The sequence below is a fragment of the Lutra lutra genome, chromosome 2 (assembly GCF_902655055.1).
Source record: "Lutra lutra chromosome 2, mLutLut1.2, whole genome shotgun sequence".
In the NCBI taxonomy this organism is placed as follows: domain Eukaryota; kingdom Metazoa; phylum Chordata; class Mammalia; order Carnivora; family Mustelidae; genus Lutra; species Lutra lutra.
In genome coordinates, this window is record NC_062279.1 from 70,413,516 (window position 1) to 70,421,326 (window position 7,811).

The following is a 7,811-nucleotide window of genomic DNA, read 5'->3' on the forward strand; positions in this document are numbered from 1 at the left end:
AGTCTAACAAAGGGGATGATACATAAACACAAGAGCTAGGGATAGATAGCTGGAATGTGAAGCATTAGGATTTGGATTACTGAGGAATTAGCATGAATCATTCTTGGGGGACTAAGGGGAAGAATAATGAATGCTACTAATTAGCCTGTTAAGTATTCTCTGTAACTGGAAGATATTTGGTTGCAACTAGAAAGCTGAGGTAATTATCTCTTCATTATGTATGAATCTATTTACATGAGCCACATGGGCATTTATGACTGGTTAGTTCAGATAAATGGATGTCCAGGCTCATGACAACACCATGAATTCATGCCCTGTAGCATCTTTCTATTCCAGGGCTATAGACTCCTTCCTTTGTAGTTCAAGGTGGCCACCATGTCTGGAAACACAAATAATACTATTTTATCATGTAATATTAATAAACCATTTATTATGTATTTTCCTCTGTTTCCAGAATTTAGTGGCCACCCCGGAGACACTTTTGGGGGTATCTTTAACAAAACTCAACATTCCAGCTCTCAACCCATCCCACCTTCCCTGAGAAGTGCCCCTGATCCACATAGGTGGTCTCCTAGAGACTATAGCTTTTGTGTGGCTCAACTTGATGACCTCAGATGATTGAACAAGTGGTGGACACTTGATTCAAGTAGGGCCAATCAGATTCTCTCTTCCAGGAGTAAGAATGGAAAGACAGAGAGTTGGTCTCTTCTTCTTTTTTTTTTTTTTTAATTAATTTTATTTTTTATAAACATATAATATATTTTTATCCCCAGGGGTACAGGTCTGTGAATCACCAGGTTTACACACTTCACAGCTCTCACCATAGCACATACCCTCCTCAGTGTCCATAATCCCACCCCCCTCCCAACAACCCTCCCCCCATCAACCCTCAATTTGTTTTGTGAGATTAAGAGTCACTTATGGTTTGTCTCCCTCCCAATTCCATCTTGTTTCATTTACTCTTCTCCAACCCCCTTAACCCCCCATGTTGCATCTCCTATCCCTCATATCAGGGAGATCATATGATAGTTGTCTTTCTCCGACTGACTTATTTCGCTAAGCATGATACCCTCTAGTTCCATCCACGTCGTCGCAAATGGCAAGATTTCATTTCTTTTGATGGCTGCATAGTATTCCATTGTATATATATACCACATCTTCTTTATCCATTCATCTGTTGATGGACATCTAGGTTCTTTCCATAGTTTGGCTATTGTATCAAACCACAATGAGATATCACCTCACACCAGTCAGAATGGCTAAAATGAACAAGTCAGGAAATGACAGATGCTGGCGAGGATGCGGAGAAAGGGGAACCCTCCTACACTGTTGGTGGGAATGCAAGCTGGTGCAACCACTCTGGAAAACAGCATGGAGGTTCCTCAAAATGTTGAAAATAGAACTACCCTATGACCCAGCAATTGCACTGCTGGGTATTTACCCTAAAGATACAAACGTAGTGATCCAAAGGGGCACGTGCACCCGAGTTGGTCTCTTCTAATGACTGGAACAGTTACAGATAAAATCATTAGCTGTGGTTCAGTCATGTTTGGCGTTATGGAAAGGAAAGAAGGGAAAGATGGACTCTCGTGTTAGAAAATGAAGCAGATGTGTAAGAAAAAGTAGAGTAGAGATGGTTTGAGAGTATATCTTGGGAGTATGGATGCTTTGCATTTCTTAATTCCAACCCTTCCCAAGGCCTGACTGTACTCCTGTACTTATTTCTTTAGCACACTTCTGTATCCTTATGCCAAGTTCCGTCTTTTTGCTTAAGGTGAATCCATTTAGTTTCTGTTACTTGCCCCCAGAATTCTAGCTAACATAACTAACATAACTTTTTTTTCTATTTTTTAGAAGTTTTTACTTATTCACTTAGAGAAAGAGAGACAGAGTGCAAGCAGGGGAAGCGGCAGAAGGAAAGGGAGAAGCAGACTCTGCTGAGGTGGGAGCCTGACATGAGCTCGATCCCAGGGCTTGGTCCCAAGGCCCGGAAATTGTGATCTGAGCTCAAGGCAGATGCTCGACCATCTGAGCCACCCAGGTGCCCCAATAACTAACATAACTTGAAACTGTAGGAGAGGAAAAAAATTTTCTTTCTATCCTTCCGAGTTCTTAACTGAATCTCCTATAATAAGAGAGATTTACAAAAGAGAAACAGAACTTTATTCTTATATTTGCCTCATGTACACATGGGAGATACCCAGAGAAAAATGAGTAGCTCCCCCAAGTGACTTGGAATTCAGGATTAAATCCCATCTTAATAGGGAAAAGAGAGGGGGATATAGGCCTTTTAGGGAAGAGTAAATGATTTTTGTGAAAAATAAATGGGCCCTTAGAAGATAAGATGGAAGACATGATAGTTTGTGACAAAGTTTGTCTGGATGTGGTGTGAACTTCTAGTCTCCTCTCCTATGACTAGAGTCAATTCTCCCTAGGTGATGAAAGTCCCAGGGTGGGGATTTATGACAAATGGGTTCCTTTTAGAAGATCTGTTTTTTGGCAGGAAAAGGGGATTGCAGAGAAAGTCTCCCTGCATCTGCTGCTTTTCAAATGCCTGAAACTCAAAATAATCAATATACCGAAGTGGCATGTTTGGGATGGCCTGTTCTGCTACCCTTCAAACCTTGACTGCCATCTTCCCAGAGACTACCATTGGTTATGAGGGTCAGGAAAGACTATGTGCATAAGTATGAATCTGTTGTCAATGAAGTGGAAACAATTGAAGAGCATCCTCTTCTAGGATGGCATCAACAGCATCAGCTTTGAACACAAAGGGCAGTTGTGTCAGTCCTACAGAGCATGGAAACTCTCTTTCTGTTCTAAAATTGACTTTTTTTTTTAATGGTGCCAATTTTAAGTACAGTTTGATTTAGGACATTGCATTTTCTGCTTAACAATACAGTGCTTATAATGTGCAATGTTTATTTCCTTTCCCGGTGCACATATTCCATATTCAAGTAAAAAGAATGCCCAGTGTTTTTGTTTGTTTGTTTGTTTTTTGCTATAGCAGCTCATTGTTACAACTGCCATGGAATTTGCTACAAATTTGGGTCCTTCGAATATTGTGTGTGAAACAATGCTAGTCCTGTTTATTCTTCAGTTGCTTTAATCATCCTCTTCATGGTGGGCCCAGAGGAGGCACCACCAGAGGGAGGAGCTTCACCACCAGGGAAGCCTCCAGGCATTCTTCCTGGCATGCCCCCTGGACTCTGGTACAGCTTGGTGATGGTGGGGTTGCAGACTTTCTCCAGCTCTTTCTGCTGGTGTTCAAATTGTTCCTTCTCTGCAGTCTGGTTCTTACCAAGCCAGTTGATGATTTCATTGCACTTGTCAAGAATCTTCTGTTTGTCTTCATCATTTATCTTGCCCTGAAGATTTTCATCTTCAACAGTTGCTTTCATGTTGAATACATAAGACTCAAGTAAATTCTTGGAAGACACCTTGTCCCGCTGTTTCTCATCTTCAGCTTTGTACTTCTCAGCTTCCTGGACCACGCTCTCAATATCTTCCTTGTTCAAGCAGTCCTTGTCATTAGTGATGGTAATCTTGTTCTCTTTTCCAGTGCTCTTATCCACGGCAGAGACATTGAGGATACCATTAGCATCAATACCAAAAGTGACCTCAATCTGAGGGACACCACAAGGGGCAGGGGGTATGCCTGTGAGTTCAAACTTTCCAAGTAGGTTGTTGTCCTTGGTCATGGCACACTCACCTTCATACACCTGAATAAGCACACCAGGCTAGTTGTTGGAGTAGGTAGTGAAGGTCTGTGTCTGTTTGGTAGGAATGGTAGTATTACGCTTGATGAGAACAGTCATGACTCCTCCAGCAGTTTCAATGCCAAGAGAAAGTGGAGTGACAACCAACAGCAGCAAATCTTGAACATTTTCAGATTTGTCTCCAGAAAGGATGGCTGCCTGGACAACTGCACCATAAGCAACAGCCTCATCAGGGTTGATGTTCTTATTCAGTTCTTTCCCATTGAAGAAATTTTGGAGAAGTTTCTGAATCTTGGGGATATGGGTAGAACCCACCAGGACAATATCATGGATCTGAGACTTGTCTAACTTGGCATCCCGAAGGGCTTTCTCTGCAGGGCCCAGGGTGCCATGGAACAGGTCAGCATTTAATTCTTCAGACTGGACACAAGTGATAGAGGTATAGAAGTCAATTCCTTCATACAGAGAATCAGTCTCAGTACTGGCCTGGGTGCTGGAAGAAAGTGTACACTTCGCACATTCACAAGCAGTATGGTGATGACGAACTGCCCTCTTGTTTTCACTGATATCTTTCTTATGTTTGCACTTGAACTCTGCAATAAAATGGTTGACCATTCGGTTGTCAAAGTCTTCTCCACCTAAGTGGGTGTCTCCAGCTGTGGACTTAAGCTCAAAGATCCCATCTTCAGTAGTAAGGATTGACACATCAAAAGTGCCATCTCGTAAGTCAAAGATCAGCACATTCCTTTCAGTTCCAACTTTTTTGTCTAAGCCATAAGCAATAGCAGCAGCAGATGGCTCATTGATGATTCAGAGTACATTGAGACCAGCAATAGTTCTAGCATCTTTGGTAGTCTGATGCTGAGAATCATTGAAGTACAGAGGTACTGTGACAACTGCACTGGTAACCGTCTTCCCAAGATAAGCCTCTGCAATTTCCTTCATTTTCATCAAAACCATAGAAGACACCTCCTCTGGATAGAAACTTTTTGTCTCTCCCTTGTATTCTTTTTTTTTTTTAAAGATTTTATTTATTTATTTGACAGAGAGATCACAAGTAGATGGAGAGGCAGGCAGAGAGAGAGAGAGAGAGAGGGAAGCAGGCTCCCTGCTCAGCAGAGAGCCCAATGTGGGACTCGATCCCAGGACCCTGAGATCATGACCTGAGCTGAAGGCAGCGGCTTAACCCACTGAGCCACCCAGGCGCCCTCTCCCTTGTATTCTATTTGGACCTTGGGCCTGCCAGCATCATTCACCACCATGAAAGGCCAATGCTTCTCATCAGATTGGTCAACAGCATCATCAAATCTCCCTCCAATCAGGCATATGGTATCAAAAACCGTGTTGGTGGGGTTCATCGCAACTTGATTCTTTGCAGCATCACTGATCAATTGTTCGGTGTCTATGAAGGCAACATAACTTGGATGGTTCCGTTTCTTTGATCATTGGCAATTATTTCCACTTTTCTGTGCTGGAAGATACCCACACAGGAGTAAGTGGTGCCAAGATCAACGCCAACTGCAGGTCCCTTAGACATGGTTGCTTCTGTGTGGGCCTGGCTTAGCTTGGATAAGAACACAGCAATCCAAAGATCTACCCCATGTTCAATGAGACCTAAAATTGACTTTTCTAACAGAAAATAGTTTCCCTGAGGTACCAACAGAAGACTCTGCTCTTTGAAAAACAATTTCAAATCCTCAAACTGCAGTGGAATTTCACTAAAATGAAAAGTTGTCATCAGATATCATGGCTAAAATGTCCTCCTAACTTTTTGCACTGTCCTTGGCTGAAATTATCTCTGGCAAGTAGGATAACCAAACAGAACTGCTTTCCCAGACTTGGTTCTATGTACAGTGTTCCCAGACTGCATTTTATCTGACCTCATTTCTGGAATTATCAATGATTAGCAAATGGGCAAAATGAGGCTTTTTATTTCAATATAATGTCTCTTCTCATTTATAGCAGGTAAATTTATAAGGCCAGGCAAAAAGAAAAAATATGGAGAAAAATGTCAAACGACTTTAAATATGAATGTGAAAGGCAAGAATGAAGGAAAGAAAAAAGCCAACAACTAAAATAGCATAACAAGAAGGAGAGGTTCGGGAGTTCTGCAAGTGAGTTCCTTAAAGGCAGGGACCACTTGGTCCAGAGCCAAGTGCTTCACCTGGGGTAGAACAGGAACTGAATGATGAGTGCAGGCTTAACTGATTGAATGAACAAATGATTGAAAGGCTTGATAAAATGAGGGCCAGAAAACTAGATTACCTTCTGCTAGTAGGACATGAGTTTGTTTCTGTTGAATTTCAAGTAGTAAATCTTCCTGAATTTGTCTACTCTAGTTAGAATCCGACATGGCCTCCAGATACAAAAAGTAAAATTCTAGAATCTTGTCAGGCTCCCACAGTCAATGCTGTTACACTCTTTCGAGTATAAATAGCAGTCACAACCCCCACCTCCTGCCATAGGTGTGAGCGGATGACATGAAGTCCTCTCTGCCTGACCAACTCAGTCTTCTTTTTAAACTTTTCTTTATTTTTAAATTCTTTTTTTTTTTTAGAGGTGGGGAGAGGCAGAGGGAGAGAGAATCCCAAGCAGGCTCCACACCCAGCATAGAGCCTGACATGAGGCCTGATCCTACAACCCCAAGATCATGCTATGAGCCAAAATCAAGAATGTTGCTTAACCAACTGAGCCACACAGGTACCCCATGACCATCTCAGTATTCTAAGGTTTGGGCCAACTGATTCCACAGAGGACAAGAGTGGGAGGAAGTGTCTCTGACCTGGTGTCTCTAGTCTGGTGCCAGCCCTCTCATGGGGCCCTGGGAACCACTGCCACCCCTTTTAATTACAGTGTCTGAAAGAAGAGGCCGGACCCCCTCTGATTTGGAGAAAGGCTGGTTTCTTCATCTTATTAACAATAACATATCCCAGTGCTCCAGTAATTACAGACCTATTGCTGAAGCAATCAAATTGCTTATTTGAAAGAAAGCTTTCCCTAATGAATGTGAACAGTTCCCCAGAGCCCGAAGGTGATATGTATGAATGCCCCACTGTAACAATGAGAAGCGATTATAAATAAATGACACAGAGCTGCTCTGTTCTTAAAAATCACTGCATGATCAATTTTGAGAGACATGCATAGAGATGGGACTCAGGAGATTTCATTTTAATTATTCTGCCCGAAGGAAAACGATACTTTCTTCTATGTCGGCACCATCTTACATTGAAACCTGAAGAGACTTTGGAAACAAGATCCTGTTTATCTTTCTCAAACCACTGGCAGATACAGTGGTGCAGTTACCATCATTTTATAGGAGGGGAAACTGAGGTCCAGATGTTTTTGTTCTTCACAGTATGTCTAAAGGTTCATATATTATCATCTCCCAACAGATTTCTGTGTCTTAATCAAAGCTTCTAATAATTGTTTGTATTTGAAAATCCATCAGAAGGGAGAAATTAACAGAAGGCTATGACAAAGGAGGTTGGGGTATGTGTGTGCATACACATACTGGGGCATGTTTTGATTTGGGGGTCAAGCAAGAGTAAGGATGGAAAGATACCAGGAGTCAAGGCCATTCTATTTCAGCCCTTGACCCTGGAGCACCTGCCCTTCACAGAAAGCTGTAGCATGAGAGCTGAGGGTTGGGGCAGCGAGAGATTGGAGCTGGAAAGACACCGATGAAAAAGCATATAACTTACAGTTCTGTCACATCAGGGAACACTTGGAATGAACTCTTCTTGAATTTATAGAGAAAACCTGGTTACTAGTTGTTACAGTCCAACTGCTGTCCAGAATGGTAGTTTATAGATAATTTTTCATTTAGGGATCATGCTGTGGACCACCAAGGAGGCCCTCTGAGACCATATTGAGAAATCAACTTGTTACCCTTTACCATTTCTAAAAAAATGAAAATTGGATCCATTTGGAATTCAGAGATGAGTCTGCAGAATTCCTAACAAGATAAACTAAAAATTCCTTAGGATCCAGGATATTTATATTTCTAGAGATTCTTGAGTGTGGTATTAAGTTATCAGAACTTCTTGGATGAGTTTCTTGATTCTGGGTGACATATATTATTGCATCACATTT

At 41.9% G+C, this 7,811-nt stretch overlaps 1 pseudogene; it reads right to left on the reverse strand.

Annotated features, from left to right (window-relative positions):
• Positions 1–3,089: 3,089 nt before the first annotated feature.
• On the reverse strand, positions 3,090–5,271 carry LOC125094074 (heat shock cognate 71 kDa protein-like; annotated as a pseudogene).
• Between the last annotated feature and the right edge of the window lie 2,540 nt (positions 5,272–7,811).